Source organism: Vulpes lagopus, chromosome 8 (assembly GCF_018345385.1).
Source record: "Vulpes lagopus strain Blue_001 chromosome 8, ASM1834538v1, whole genome shotgun sequence".
In the NCBI taxonomy this organism is placed as follows: Eukaryota; Metazoa; Chordata; class Mammalia; order Carnivora; family Canidae; genus Vulpes; species Vulpes lagopus.
This window is the reverse complement of record NC_054831.1, coordinates 20,275,736-20,292,112: the sequence shown is the minus strand read 5'-3', so window position 1 is coordinate 20,292,112 and position 16,377 is coordinate 20,275,736. Positions and strand designations below refer to the sequence as shown.

The following is a 16,377-nucleotide window of genomic DNA, read 5'->3' as shown; positions in this document are numbered from 1 at the left end:
AACAAAGTTTTCCCAGAATGGTCATTACAATTCCAAAGTATCCAGAAATTTACCCAGTTTTCAGAAAGGTAGAAGAATGTGGTCCAAGGATTACATGGAACCCATTTTGCCTTTGGATTCTCTAAAACATACCATGAGGGGCCCTGTTTTCCAACAGCTGTTTTAAAACAGCTGGGAATCACGTGTACTCCCACATTTTGAACAGGATGGGTGAGTTACCAAGAAGCTTCCAACAAATAGAAACAGAAACAGAGGAGAATAAACAAAAATAGAGACCAAGTATGCACAGTAACATTGGAGAACTGAGAACGCAAACAAAACAAAACAAGCAGAAATTTAGAAAACAAAACATACTCACCAGAAAGGGTGACACTTTAATAAAAACGGACCCCAAGTAAAATCCAAAAGCTTGACCAAGAGGAGAAAGCTTGAATTGGAGAGGAGACTTACCCAAACCAAAATCGAAGAAGGCCATGCACCTTGTGAAGAATACAAGGGGTTCAAGTGGATACTGTGCATAGTCCTGGCCGTTGGTAGTTCCTCAGAGGTTTGTCTCCTTTGGATCCAACGTGTAACACCAAGAAATGTCAATCATTAAAAGAAGAAGGTAAACAGTTTAGCTCCCCGCCCACGACCCCCCCCCCCAAAATCGACCTTATTTGGGAATAGCAGAGAACTCAGAACAAGCAAACCTTAGCTATCCCTAGGCAAGTTCAAAGAACAAAGGAATAGAGCACCCTTTAATAGAGGAAAGGAAAAAGTTTGGAGGGGTTTTTTTGAACAAAAATTCATTGGAGGAGAGCAAGAGTTCAGGATTGTGGTGATTTCACATTGGTGGAGTTGTTGCTGGGCAAGGAGAAAAAACCTTCCTTCTTCTCACTGAAGTATGTAAAGGAAGCTATGACTAGCAGCACAGAAGTGAGAACCCTTCCTGGCTTCCTGTCTCCATTTTGAATTAGCTTTTCTTTATTCATTCTCTTACTATGATACCCCTCCTTGCACTATTTTTATTAATTTTTTAAAAAGGTGCTTCTTCAAAAAAGTCTTAAATGTTTCTAAATCTGTTCTGAGTTTTGGCATACTTTATAAACACTTAATTGGAAAGTTTGCTTTTCTGTGATCTTAAGTAGATACAACTGAAATTACTTTTCCTTAAGGGTTTGGTACAATTACCCTAAGGAAGCATCTAGACCTAGTGTTTTGAGGGAGGTTAGCTTTATTTCTGTAGGATGCTGCCTTTATTTCTTATTTTGTGTTAAATGTCCTCTATTTTTTCTTGATTATATTACCTAATGGTTTATCTATTTTATTGACTTTTAAATCTCATTTCTTCTTCCTAGTTGTATTATTCTTAAATCCTTCTTTTTTAATAGCTTAATTGAGATATAATTCACATACTCTACAATTAATTCATTTAAAGTTCACAATTCAGTGTTTTTATTATATTCACAGTTGTGCAACCATCACCACAACCTCATTTTGGACTTTTGTCACTCTATACTCAGCCACCCCTCTTCATCTTTTCCTAACTTCTTGCATTTGATACTTATTTTATTCTTTTTTATTCACTTGGTTATTTAAGGCTTTTTCCTGATCACATTATGTTTTTGTATTATTTCTAGTTTGGAGATTTTTTTTTTTTAGGTTGTCTTTGAAACCTAATTTATGGCTTCTTTTGGAGAATATCTGTTAATATTTGAAAAGAAGTAATCATTTCTGTGTTCAGAATATCAGGGTTGATGTATCTATTGGAATTATCTTAATAATAATATCATTTAAGGGCACCTGGGTGGCTCAGCAGTGGAACATGCAACTGTTGATTGTGGGATTGAGTTCAAGCCCTGCATTGGGCATGGAGCTTAGTTAAATAATAATAATAATAATAATAATAATAATAATAATAATGTCATTTAAGTTTTTAAATTTTCCCCCTCTTTATGTGTCATGGATTTCAAGAGGTCATTTAATCTTTCCCACTCCTAATATGATTATATTTTTTTCTGTCTCCTTTTTTATACTTGATGCTTCAGTAGTTGATTCACAGATATTCATAACTGTCTCTTTATCAATCATGAAGTGGTCATAACTTTGTCCTCAGTTCAAATTTTTCTGATACTAACATCATAAACTTGGCTTTTGTTATTGTTGTGGTTTTTATTTAGTTGCAACATTGTAATATGCCTTGACCTACACTTTTAACTTTCCACTTTTCTGAATCACATTCTATTAGGTGTGTCACACGACAACAGCAAAATGTCTTTGCTTCAAGACCTAATCAGAACTTTTTGATACAGTAGTTTAACACATTTATATCCAATAATATAAATGTATTTGGATTTAATATTGTTATTTTATATCATGCTTTCTGTTTGATATCTCAAGATATCTTTCATTGTAGGTCTCTTTGTTTTACAATATATTTCATCCTATAACTTAGAAATTTTATTTTTGTTCAATTAGTTCCTTTTACAACTATATATTTAGATAATTTCTTTAATCTTCCATTTCTTCAGTTTCTTTTAATACCCAGAAAGGAACAATAATGAAATTAGTATAATTCTCTTCTCCTCCTTTTCCCTTTACTACCCATTTTTAAATCATATTCTCTTAGTATTTATCTTTGTAGTTTTAGATATAGTTGTATATCTAGCACTTGATTTATCAACTTAATCTAATAAATTTTGATAAGTAGAAATAAAGTAGCATACCTGCTCTATTTCTTACTTTTCTCCCTTTTCTCTACCACCACTACCATTTGTTACTCACTTTGATATTGTTAGCTTATACATCACAGTATATGTATGTGTTCAATAGCTATTACTAGTCATGCTGCATAATGAACCGCCCCAAACTCACTGGCTTACAGAAGAAACATTTATTCTCTCTCATGTACCCAAAGGATCATTAATATAGACTCAGCTCTAATGGATTTGGTTTCAAGATGAAAGCTGATCCTGCTCTGCTCCCCTTTCTGTCATCTTCCTTGGTCCATGGGTTGGCCAGGTCATGTTCCCCTCATAATGATGAAAGAAATTCAAGAATAATGAGCAGATGTGGCTCTGTACTAATCATTCTGTACACATTCCATTGGCCAAAGCAAGTCAGAGAGCCAACTGCAAAGCCACATTGCAAAGGGAATGAATTCTAGGAGGCTAAAAAAAAAACAAAAAACAAAAAACTGGAAACAATAGTATAATCTACAAAAATATGTTAGCATAATTCCCAGATTTGTTTTAGCTCAATTCTATAGTTACAGATTCACTGCTCATTATGGATCCTATTGCCACAGTTTATGCAATTATCTCTGGCTTGCTGAAGTTTCCTCCTGAGAATAGTATCCCCTAAGATAATGCATGTTCTAAAATGTTGGCCTGTTGAGTGTGAATTTTTTTCTTGAAACATTTTTTGCACAATAATTAAAATATAACAAATCACATGTTTGTAAGTACACAATTTGATAACTTCGAACTTATGTATACACTGTGAAACCATCACCACAGTCCAAGATAGTGGACGTATCCCTCATCCTCAACATTTCCCTCCTGCCCTTTTATTCTGTCCCTCCTGCCCCTCCCCTCCTTTCACTCCCAAGTAATCAACAGTTCACTATAACTTGCATCGTCCAGAGTTTTATATAAATGAAATAATACATTACATACATTTTGCCTGGTTTCTTTTTTTTTTTTAATCATTATTCTAATATTTATTTTTTTTAATTAACTTTTATTGGTGTTCAATTTACCAACATACAGAAGAACACCCAGTGCTCATCCCGTCAAGTGTCCACCTCAGTGCCCGTCACCCATTACCCTCCAACACCCGCCCTCCTCCCCTTCCACCACCCCTAGTTCGTTTCCCCGAGTTAGGAGTCTTTATGTTCTGTCTCCCTTCCTGATATTTCCCAACATTTCTTTTCCCTTCCTTTATATTCCCTTTCACTATTATTCATATTCCCCAAATGAATGAGAACATACACTGTTTGTCCTTCTCCGATTGACTTATTTCACTCAGCATAATACCCTCCAGTTCCATCCACGTTGAAGCAAATGGTGGGTATTTGTCATTTCTAATTGCTGAGTAATATTCCATTGTATACATAAACCACATCCTCTTTATCCATTCATCTTTCGATGGACACCGAGGCTCCTTCCACAGTTTGGCTATTGTGGCCATTGCTGATAGAAACATCGGGGTGCAGGTGTCCCGATGTTTCATTGCATCTGAATCTTTGGGGTAAATCCCCAACAGTGCAATTGCTGGGTCGTAGGGCAGGTCTATTTTTAACTCTTTGAGGAACCTCCACACAGTTTTCCAGAGTTTGCCTGGTTTCTTTCACTTGATATAACTACTTTGAGATTCATTTATGTAGTTGTGTATATGAATGGTTGCTTTTTATTGTTAAGTAGCATTACTTTGAATGGATATACCTAATTTGTTTCTCCATTCATGAACTGGTGGAAAATTTAGGTTGTTTTCACTTTGGGGCTATTACAAATATGGCCACTATGAGCATTTATGTACAAAGCCTTGTATGGACATATATTTCCTTTTCTCTTGGGTAAATACCTAGGAGGTAAATGAATGGATCATATGGAAGAAGTATGTTTAACAGAAACTGCTTAGAATATTTTCAAGAGTGGCTTTATATTTCTACCAGCAGTGTTTGAAAGTTGTTTCTTCAATAACCTTGTTAGCAATAGGTATTGTACTAATTTTAATTGAACTTTAGTTATTCTTAAAAGGGTGTAGTGTTGTTTCGTTATGAATTTAATTTGCATTTTTTCTAACGATAAAACTATTGAGCAGCTTTTTATATCCTTATTATCCATATATCTTATTTGATGAAATGTCTATTCAAATCATCTACCCATTTTTTAAATTGAGCTGCTTTCTTATTTTTTGAATTATGAGAGTTCTTTTATATTCACAATACAAATATTTTCTTAGGCATGTGATTTGCAAAGATTTTTTCCTCTCAGTACACATCATTGTCTTTTATTTCTCTTAACAGTGTCTTTTGAAGAACAGAAGTTTTCAGTTTTGATAAAGTGCAGTTTATCAATCTGTTCTTGTATGTATTGTGCTTTTGATGCCATATCTGACCCAATTCAAAGTCACAACGATTTTCTACTAGGTTTTCTTCTAGGATTTTGATACAATTGTACTGAAGATGTAGATTGCATTGGGTAATACTGGCATTTTAAGAATATTATCTTCCAATCCATGGACATGGGATGCCTTTCTATTTATTTAAATATCCTTTCAGGGGGATCCCTGGGTGGCTCAGCAGTTTAGCACCTGCCTTTGGCCCAGGGCGCGATCCTGGAGTCCCGGGATCGAGTCCCACATCGGGCTCCCTGCATGGGGCCTGCTTCTCCCTCTGCCTGTGTCTCTGCCTCTCTCTCTCTCTCTCTCTCTCTGTGTCTCTCATGAATAAATAAAATCTTAAAAAAAGAAATCCTTTCATTGCTTTCAGCAATGCTTTATATTTTTCAGTGTACTCATTTCTCACTTTCTTGATTAAATTTATTCCTAGTTATTTTATTTTGTGTGCAATTGCAAATTAATTATTTTGTAAATTTTGTTTTCAAGTTCATTGTTCATGTATAGAAAGACAATGAATTTATTTTAAAGATTTTATTTATTTATTCATGAGAGACACAGAGAGAGCTGAGAGGCAGAGACACAGGCAGAGGGAGAAGCAGGCTCCATGCAGGGAGTCTGACGTGGGACTCGATTCCAGGGCTCCAGGACCATGCCCTGGGCCGAAGGTAGGTGCTAAACCACTGAGCCACTGGGGCTGCCGGACAATGAATTTTTGTATGTTGGTATTTTATCCTGAAAACTTGGCTGAATTCATTTATTAGCTCTAGTAGCTTTCTTTTAATTCTTTAGGATTTCTTTAGATATGTATAAAATCATGTCATAGGACAGTACGATTAGTTTTATGTCTTCTTTTCTAATTGAATGACTTTTTCCCCCTAATTTCTTTAGTCAGAACTTCCAGTACAATGTTGAATGGCTTTGGTGGAAGTAAGCATCCTTGTTTTGTGACTGATCTTAGAGGGAAATCCTTCAGTTTTTCATCTTTGAGTATGATGTTAGCTGTGTTTTTTTTTTCATAAATGTCCTTTATCATGTTGAGGAATTTCACTTCTATTTCTGGTTTTATAAGTGTTCTTATGATAAAAGATAAATTTTGGGCAGCCCCGGTGGCTCAGCGGTTTAGCGCCGCCTTCAGCCCAGGGCATGATCCTGGAGACCCGGGATTGAGTCCTCCATTGGGCAATCTGCATAGAGTGTGTTTCTCCCTCTGCCTGTGTCTCTGCTTCTCTCTCTCTCTCTCTGTCTCTCATGAGTAAATACATAAAATATTTAAAAATAAAAAAAAAAGAATTAATTTTGTCAAATTAATTTTTGTGTCGAGTTGATAACGTGGATTTTTCCCTTCATTCTGTTAGTGTAGTGTATTATAATTATCAATTTTCTTATGTTGAACTACTCTTACTTTCCTGAGATAAATCCCACTTGGTCGTGGTGTATAATCCTGTTAATATGCTATTGAATTCAGTTTGCTAGTATTTGGTTAAGAATTTTTGGATCTACATTCATAAAGAATATCAGTCTGGAATTTTTAAAATATTTTATTTATTCATGAGAGAGAGAGAGAGGCAGAGACACAGGCAGAGGGAGAAGCAGGCTCCATGCAGAAGCCTGATGTGGGACTCAATCCCGGGACTCCAGGATCATGCCCTGGGCTGCAGGCAGGTGCTAAACCACTGAGCCACCCAGGGATCCCTGTCTGTAGGTTTTTAATGGTATCGTTGTCAGCCTTACTTTGGTGTTGGTGTAATACTTGCTTCACAGAATAAGTTAGGAAGTCTTCCTTCTATGTTTTGGAAGAATTTGAGAAGGATTATTTTTCATTCTTCCTTAAATGTTGGGAAAAATTCACCAGCGAGGCCATCTGGACCTGGGTTTTTCATGTTTAGAGGTTTATGATTACTGATTTAATCTGTATACTTGCTAGAGTATACCATAGGCCTACTTGGATTTTCTATTTCTTCTTGAGTGGGTTTTGGTAATTTGTATCTTTCTAGGAATGTGTCCATTTTGTGTAGGTTTTATAATTTGTTGGCATATAATTGTTCTTAGTATTCTCTTATTATTATTATTCTTATTTCTGTAAAGTCAGTAGTACTATCCCACTTTTATTTCTGATTTTAGTTATTTGCTTGGTTTTCCTTAGTTAGTCTAACTAAAAGTTTGTCAATTCCGTTAATCTTTTCAGAGAACCAACTTTTGGTTTCATTGGCTCTCTCTGTTGTCTTACTAGTTGTTTATATGTTTATCTCTAATCTTTAATATTTTAATATATTTATTTTAGAGGGAGAGAGAAAAAATCTCAAGCAGACTCCACGGTGAGCCCTGACCCTGATATAGGGCTCAATTTCACAACCCTGAGATCATGACCTGAGCCAAAATCAAGAGTCAGACACTTAACCGACTGAGCCACTCAGGTGCCCCATCTCTAATCTTTATTACTTATTTCCTTCTGCTAGCTTTTGGTTTAGTTTGGTCTTCTTTTTTCCAATTTCTTGAGTTGTAAAGCTAAGTTCTGGGCTTCCAGTTTCTTCTTTTTTAATGTAGGCATTTACAGTAGTAAATTTTCCTCTGAGCATTGCTTTTGCTGCTTTCCATAAATATGTTATCCTACTATTCTCTTGCCTCTGTGGTTTTTGATGAGAAGTCGACTTTTGTCTAGATTTTCTAGATTTTCCTTGTGTCTGGCTTTTGACAAATTGAATATAATGTATTGCTGTGTAGATTTCTTTTGTTTATCATTTTGGTTTAATTTATCAAATTGATTTCCAAATTTATCAAATTTGAAAAGTTTTGGCCATCATTTCTGCAAATATTCCCTAGGACTCCTATTATCTATAAGGTAGTATGTTTGATGGCATCCAATAGGCACCTTATGCTCTGTTCACTTTTCTTGTTCTTTTTTAAAAAATAGACTTTAATTTTCAGAGTTTAGGTTCACAGCAATATTAAGCAGGGACAGAGATTTTCCATATAACAACTCATGTGCTCACACATGCATGGCTTCCCCCATTATCAGCATTCCCCACTGGAGTAGTTAGTACATTTGCTACAATTGATGAACCTATATTGACGCATCATTAGCACCAAAGCCCATAGTTTACATTAGGGATGACTTTTTCTGTACATTCTATGGGTTTTGGCAAATGTGAAATGAATGTATTCATCATTATGTTATCATACAGTATTTTTACTGTCCTAAAAATCCTCCATGTTCCTCTTACTCAGCCTGCTCACCCCAACCCCTGGCAACCACTTTTTTTTCTTTTTAAGATTTATTTATTCATGCAAGACATACAGAGAGAGATAGAGACATAGGCAGAGGGAGAAGCAAGCTCCCTGCAGGGAGCCTGATGCAGGAATCAATCCTAGAACTCTGGGATCACAACCTGAACCAAAGGCAAATGCTCAACTGAGCCACACAGGTGTCCCATCACTGATTTTTTTTTTTTTTTTACTGTCTTACAGTTTTTCCTTTCCCAAAATGCCATATAATTGAAATTGTATAGTATGTAGCCTTTCATATTGACTTTTTTCACTTAGTAGTATGTGTTTAAGATTCCTCCATGTCATTTTTGGCTTTATAAATAATTTAAAAAATCACTGAATAATTTCATTTATTTCTTTTTTTTTTAAATTTGCTCCTGTTTTCTTTTTTAATAATTTTTTATTTATTTATGATAGTCAGAGAGAGAGAGAGAGAGAGAGAGAGAGAGGCAGAGACACAGGCAGAGGGAGAAGCAGGCTCCATGCACCGGGAGCCCGACGTGGGATTCGATCCCAGGTCTCCAGGATCGCGCCCTGGGCCAAAGGCAGGCACTAAACCGCTGCGCCACCCAGGGATCCCAATTTCATTCATTTCATTGCCTGGATGTACCACAGTTTATTTATCCATTGGTGAATGGATGATGGAATGGTGATGGAACCTACCAAAGGACTGCTTAGTTGCTTCCGAGTTTTGGCAGTAATGAATAAAGCTGCTATAAACATCTGTGTGGATTTTGTGTGGACATAATTTTTCAATTCTTTTGATTAAATGCCAAGGAATGCAATTGCTAGACCATATGCTACAAGTATTTAGTTTTGTAAGAAACTGCCAAACTTCCAGTACAAACTGGCTGTACTATTTTGCATTCCCACCAGCAATAAATGAGAGTTCCTGTTGCTCCACATCATTGACAGTGTTTGTCAGTGTTTAGGTTTTTGGCTATTCTAATAGGTATGCGGTGGTATCTCATTGTTTTAATTTCAATTTCCCAGATGATGTATGATAGAGAGCATCTTTTCATATGTTTATTTGACATCTGTTTATGAGGTGTCTGTTAAAGTCTCTGGCTAATTTTTTAAAAATCAGATTGTTTATTTTCTTAGTTGGGTCTTTTTTTAAAACAAAATTTATGTATTTTTTCATGAGAGGCACAGAGAGAGGCAGAGATATAGGCAGAGGGAGAAGCAGGCTCCCCGTGGGGAGCCTGATGCAGGACTCGATTCCAGAACCCTAGGATCACGACTTGAGCCAAAGGCAGATGCTCAACCACTGAACCACCCAGGTGCCCCCTCTTAGTTGGGTTTTGAAAGTTCTTTTTTATATTTTGCTGAGCTGTCCTTTATTAGATATATCTTTTGAAATATCTTTCCCCATTCTGTGGATTGTCTTTTCATTTTCTTGATTCTGTATTTCAAAGAATAGAAAATGAAGTCCAGCTTATCAATTATATCTTTCATGGATTGCACCTTTGGTATCATAGGTAAAAAGTCATTGCCAAAGGTAAGATCATTTGTATTTTTTCCTGTGTTGTTATATAGTTTTATTGTTTGTGTTTTACATTTAGGTCTGTGATCCATTTTGAGTTCATGTTTGTGGAGGATATAAAGTCTGCCTAGAATCAATTTTTTCCACGTGGATATACAGTTATCTGGCACCATTTATTGGAAAGACTATCTTTTCTCCATTGTATTGCACTTATTTACCTGTGTCTATTTCTAGGCTTTCTATTCTGTTCCACTGATCTATTATCTATTCTTTCACCATTACCACACTGTCTTGATTATGCTGGACTTTTAGTAAATCTTAAAGTGATAATCTTTCAGTTTTATTTTTTATATTTTTAAAAAAGATTTATTATTTGAGAGAGAGAGAAAGAGAGCTAGAATAAGTAGGGAGAGTGGCAGAGAAGGAGAGGATATCTAGCAGACTCCACACTGAGTGTAGAGTTTGACTCAGGGGTTGGTAAGTCATGATTCATGACCCATGAGATCATGATCTGAGATCATGACCCATGAGATCATGATCTGAGCCAAAGCCAAGAATTGGACACTGAACTGACTGAGCCACTCAGGCATCTCCCCACCACCACCACCAGTTTTGTTCTTATGTTCAATATTGTGTTGTCTATTCTGGGGTTTTTGCATCTCCATATAAACATCAAAATAATTTTGTCGATATCCACAAAATAACTTGCTGGATTTTGGTTGGGATTGCATTGAATCTATAGATCAAGTTGAGAAGCACTGTATTCTTGACAATATTGACTGTTGCCATCCATCAGCATGGACTATCTATTTATTTAGCTCTTCTTTAATTTCTTTCATCAGATTTTTGTAGTTTTTCTCATTCTAGATCTTATACGTATTTTGTTAGATGTATACTTAAGTACTTCATTATTTTGAAGTGCTAAGAAATGATATTATGTTTTTTAATTTCAAATTCCACTTGTTCATTTCTGGTATATGGAAAATGATGGACTTTTATACATAAACATTGCAATATTGCTATAACTGCCTCTTAGTTCCAGGAGTATTTTGTTGGTTATTTTGGATTTTCTACATACACAGTTATTTTATGTGAACAAAAACAATTTTATTTTTTCCTTCCCAACTTGTATATGTTTTATTTCTTTTTCTTGCTTTATTTCATCAGCTTCAACTTTCAGTACAATGTTGAAAAGAAGTGGTGAGCGGGGACATTCTTTACCTGATCTTGGAAAGCTGCAAATTTCTCACCATTAAGTATGATGTTGTAGGGTTTTGCAGATATACTTTATCAAGTTGAGGATGTTCCTCTCTTAGTTTACCAAGTTTTTATCATCAGTGGATGTTAGATCTTGTCAAATGCTTTTTTCTACATCTATTGATATGATCATTTATTTTTCTGATTTAGTGTATTAGTCTGATGGATTACATCAATTGATTTTCTTTTTTTTCACTTTTTTGTTTTTATTATGTACTACATTAATACACTGCGTTACCATCTAGAAGGGGTAGATGAGCATAACCAAGTTATTTTTCATCAATCAGGAAAATTATTCTTTAATCAATATTTTCCAAACCTTTGATGCATAGTAAGTAACAACTAACTTCAGAGATTTGCCTATCTCTTTCCATCAAACTCCGGTGATATGAATAATAGGCAGCCCTTTTTTCCTTGCCCCCATTAGTGAGCCTGTGGATGTGTGTAGTGGCTATATATGGAGGATGAACAAGCACATGGCCATGAACCCAATCCCAGGTAGAAGCTCAAACCAAATCACATGTTGGTTGCCAAAGCTTAAACCCTTCCTTTCTGGTCTCTTAAAGGAGACCGAGCCTTATTAATTGATTTTCTAATCTGAATAGCCTTACATACCTGGAATAAATACCACTTGTTTGTGGTATATAACCCTTTTTATGCATTATTGGAAAGATTTGCCGATTTTTTTAAAATTTTTATTTATTTGTGATAGAAAGAGAGAGAGAGAGAGAGAGGCAGAGACACAGGCAGAGGGAGAAGCAGGCTCCATGCACCGGGAGCCCGACGTGGGATTCGATCCTGGGTCTCCAGGATCGCGCCCTGGGCCAAAGGCAGGCGCCAAACTGCTGCGCCACCCAGGGATCCCAGATTTGCCAATTTTATTTTGAAGATTCTTGTGTCTATGTTCATAAGAGATACTGATTTGCAGTTTTCTTATGATGTTTTTGTCTGCTTTCAGTATTTGGTATTTGGTTTTAGGGTATGCTAGACTCATAGAATGATTCAGGAAGAATTCTCTCTGCCTTTAACTTCTGAAAGAGATTCTAGAGAATTGATATGATTTAAATGTTTCATGTAGTTTACCAGTGAACCCATCTTGGCCTACTACTTTCTCTCATAGTAAGTAACAACTAACTCCAGAGATTTGCCTATCTCTTTCCATCAAACTCCGGTGATATGAATAATAGGCATGTAGTTTATGTAGTTTACCAGTTTACTTTCTCTTTTGGAAGGCTATTAATTTTATTTATTTATTATTTTCCCAAGCCAAACTGTATCCAGCTTTATTAAAGATACTTTTCATAAACAATCATAGTATTTCAGGCAGGACATGGGCGGACGATCGTTAACAGTATACAGCAACTTTCAAACTCCCTTCTTCAATGGACTACCAAAATCAGAAAGCCACTATAAAACCCAGTGAAGCCTTCATGTGGTGCTCTGAACAGGGAAAGTTTAGAGTGAGGGTTGACAGTTCACATTTAGAATGTTGTTTAACAACTTTTCACAAGCTGACCCTGACTTTCAGGAAATGAAATGAAAATGGCAGAATTATCAATCTGAAGATCCACAAGCTAAAAAAAAGGAACTCTTTTGAGGGATGCCACCTCAGTGGTGACACTGTAAAGTCCAGATTGCCTGACATACTGGGAACCATTTCATGGGGTCAGATTCCAACAGGTCTCTGGGCTTTAGGGAGTCAAGTCTATGTTGAAGGCAGAGAGGAAAAAGAGGCCATTAAAAAATGAATTTTAGTTTTTCCACACCACCAAGGTGCCTCATGTGTGTCAACATCAAGGAATCCCTCCTCCTGGGAGCCAAGAGGAAGTTTCTCAAAACTAGAAGGGAAAGGTGTTTTTCCCCTTGCTATTAATTTAGCTTCGGAGATATTCTATTAGTGACATATGCCCTTCCCCCAAAACAACAAGGAAGTGTTCCGTGTGCTAACAACATAGCTTAAAAAAAAAGTAAAACAAAATTCTGCATTTTTATAAAACTTGATAAAAAGTAGTATTTCAAACTGTACAATCACCAGAGGTACAGTTATCAAAAATGCACACACTTCATTTGGCATCTCCAGCACCTTCAGCTTTCTGTTCCTGGTCTGTTTTGGCATCTCCATTTTCTGCAGGGTTATTTCCATCTTTGCCAGCATCAGCTTTCCCCTTTCTCCCTTTGGGTACCTTCTCTCCCTTCTTTGCAGAGGCTTTTTAGGCTTGGGCTCTGTCTTTGGAGGAGCAGGTTTAGCAAATAACCTTGCAGATCTTCTCTGTGGCTCATCCTTCACCTTGGCTCTATCTCCTTTAGCATCCCTTTTAGCCTTAGGCATCTCTTAGGCATGGTGGCCGCAGGGGTGGGACATAAGCACTGGACACGGAGATGCAGCGGCAGGCGGGCTTTGGCCGGTCCGGGGGTCGTTCTCACCTTTTCTTCTTCTGCCTATTAATTTTAGATTTGATTTTTTAAATAAATATTGCTTATCTCTCTCTCTCTCTTTTTTTTTTTTGAGTTGCTTATCTCTTCTTGTGTGAATTTTGGCAGGTTGTATCTTTCAAGAAATTCATCCATTTTGTCTACATTATCAAATGTGGGCAGAGAGTTGTTCATAGTATTCTTTTATCATTCTTTTAATCTCCATGGGGTCTGTATTATTGTTCTCTCTTTCATTTCTGATATTAATAATTTGTGTCCTCACCTTTTTTTCTTAGTTATCCTGTCTAGAGGCTTATTGATTTTATTGATTTCTTCAAAGAACCAGCTATTTGTTTCATTGATTTTCTCCATTAATTTCCTGTTTTGATTTCATATTTTTATTATTTATTCTATTTGGTATAGTCTGGATTTAATTTGCTCTTCTTTTTCTAGTTTCCTAGGGTAGAAGCTTAGATTATTTTTAATCTTTCTTCTTTTCTAGTATGTACATTCAATACTGTAAATATCCCTCTAAGCAGTCCTTTCACTATATCCCACAGATTTTGAGAACTTGTGTTTTCATTTTCATTTAGGTCAAATATTTTTAAATTTCTCTTGAGATTTCTTCTTTGACCCATGTGTCACTTAGAAATGTGTTGTTTATTCTTTGAGTATTTGGATATTTTCTAGCTATCTTTTCTGTTATTTTTTTTAAAGATTTTTATTTATTCATTCATGAGAGACACAGAGAGAGAGGCAGAGACACAGGCAGAGGGAGAAGCAGGCTCCACACGGGGAACCTGATGTGGGACTTGATCCCGGGACTCTGGATCATGACCTGAGCCAAAGGCAGATGCTCAACCACTGAGCCACCCAGGTGTCCCTCTTTTCTGTTATTAAATTCTAGTTTAATTCTACTATGGTCCAGAAGAAGTCATTATATGATTTCTATTCTTTGAAATTTGTTAAGGTATGTTTTATGGCTTAGAATGTGGTCTATCTTGGTGAATGTTCCATAGGAACTTGAGAAGAATGTGTAGTTTCTTGTTGGATGAAGTAATCTATAGATGTGCATTATATCCAGTTGATCAATGGTGTTGTTGATTTCTAGTATGTATTCAGTGGTTTTCTGCCAGCTAGATCTGTTCATTTCTGACACAGGTGTATTAAAGTCTCCAACTATAATAATGGATAACATCTATTTTTCCTTGCAGTTCTGTCTTTGCCTGATGTTGTTTGATGCTCTGTTGTTTGGTGCATACATGTTTAGTCATGTTATGCCTTCTTGGAAAATTGATCCCTTTAACACTACAATAATGCCCCTCTTTATCCCTAAAAACTTTCCTTTTTATGAAGTGTTCTTTGTTTGAAATTAATATTGCTTTTCCCGCTTTGTTCGGTTTAGAGTTGGCATGTTATCTCTTTCTCCATCTCTTTACTTTTAATTTATGTTTGTTTTTATATTTAAAATAAATTAATATATAGTTCGATCCTTTTTTAAAAAGATTTTATTTATTTATTTGAGAGCATGAGTGTACATGTGTGCATGATAAAGAGAGCAAGAGAAAGCTTGAGTGAGGGGAGAAGCATAGGGAGAGAATCTTAAGCATTGCACTCCTCACTAAGCATGGAGCGTAACTCAGGGTTCTATCTCAGGACCTTGAGATCATGACATCAGCCAAATTCAAGAGCCATATGCTTAACCAACTGAGTCACCCAGGTGCCCCGGGTCTTGTTTTTTGATCCATTCCAACACATGGCACAGTTAGACCATTTATATTCAAAGTGATTATTGATACAGTTGGATTAATATTTACCATATCTGTTGCCTTATTCCATTTGTTGCCTTTGTTCTTATTTTTTGTCTTCCAGTCTTTTTCTGCCTTTTGTCATTTTAATTAAGCATTTTATATAATTTCATTTTCTCTCCTTTTAGCATATAATTTATACTTTCCCCCTTTATTCAGTGATTGCCCTAGAATTTGCAATACATTTATAACTAATTCAAGCCTACTTTCAAATAACACTGTGCTGTTTCCCAGGTAGTGTGAGTACCTTTTAAAAAACAAATAATGGGGATGCCTGGGTGGTTCAGTGGTTAGGCGTCTGCCTTTGACTCAGGGCGTGATCTTGGAGTCCCAAGATCGAGTCCCACATCAGGCTTCCTGCATGGAGCCCGCTTCTCCCTCTGCCTGTGTCTCTGCCTCTCTCTGCATCTCTCATGAATAAATAAATAAAATCTTAAAGAAAAAACAAATAATGCTAATTCCTCCATTTCTTCCCTAATATCATTGTTATCACTTATTTTATTTATACATAAGCATATATATACATTGTTGTTCTTATTATTTTGAACAAACGTAATCTGTTAGATCAATTAAACATAAGGACAGTAACTTTTATTTTACCTTCAATTTATCCAGTGCTCCTCCTTTCTTTTAGTAGACCTGAGTTTTTGACTTCTATCATTTTCCTTCTCTCTAAAGGAAGGTTTTTTGCAAGGTAAATCTACTGGGAAAAAAAAATCTATCAATTTTTGTTTGAGAAAGTCTTAATTTCCTTTTCACTTTTGAAGGATAATTTCACAGGATACAGAATTCTAGGTTGGTGAGTTTTTTCTCTGAGCCTTTTAAATATTTCACACCACTCTTTTGCATGGTTTCTGAGAAGTCTTATGTTTAGATGTATCTTTGTTCGTCTATAAGTAAGGTGTTTTTTCCCTCTAGCTTCCTTCAGGATTTTCTCTTTATCTCGTTTTCTGTTGTGTTTTGTTTTTTAAAATAATGTTCCTAGGTATAGTTTTTTTTTTTTTGGTATTTATCATACTTAGTGTGTTTGTGAGCTTCCTGTAT

At 35.9% G+C, this 16,377-nt stretch overlaps 2 pseudogenes; both read right to left on the bottom strand.

Annotated features, from left to right (window-relative positions):
* Positions 1-11,412: 11,412 nt before the first annotated feature.
* LOC121497661 lies at positions 11,413-12,208 on the bottom strand (annotated as a pseudogene).
* A 968-nt stretch (positions 12,209-13,176) lies between these two features.
* LOC121496846 lies at positions 13,177-13,442 on the bottom strand (annotated as a pseudogene).
* Positions 13,443-16,377: the final 2,935 nt, after the last annotated feature.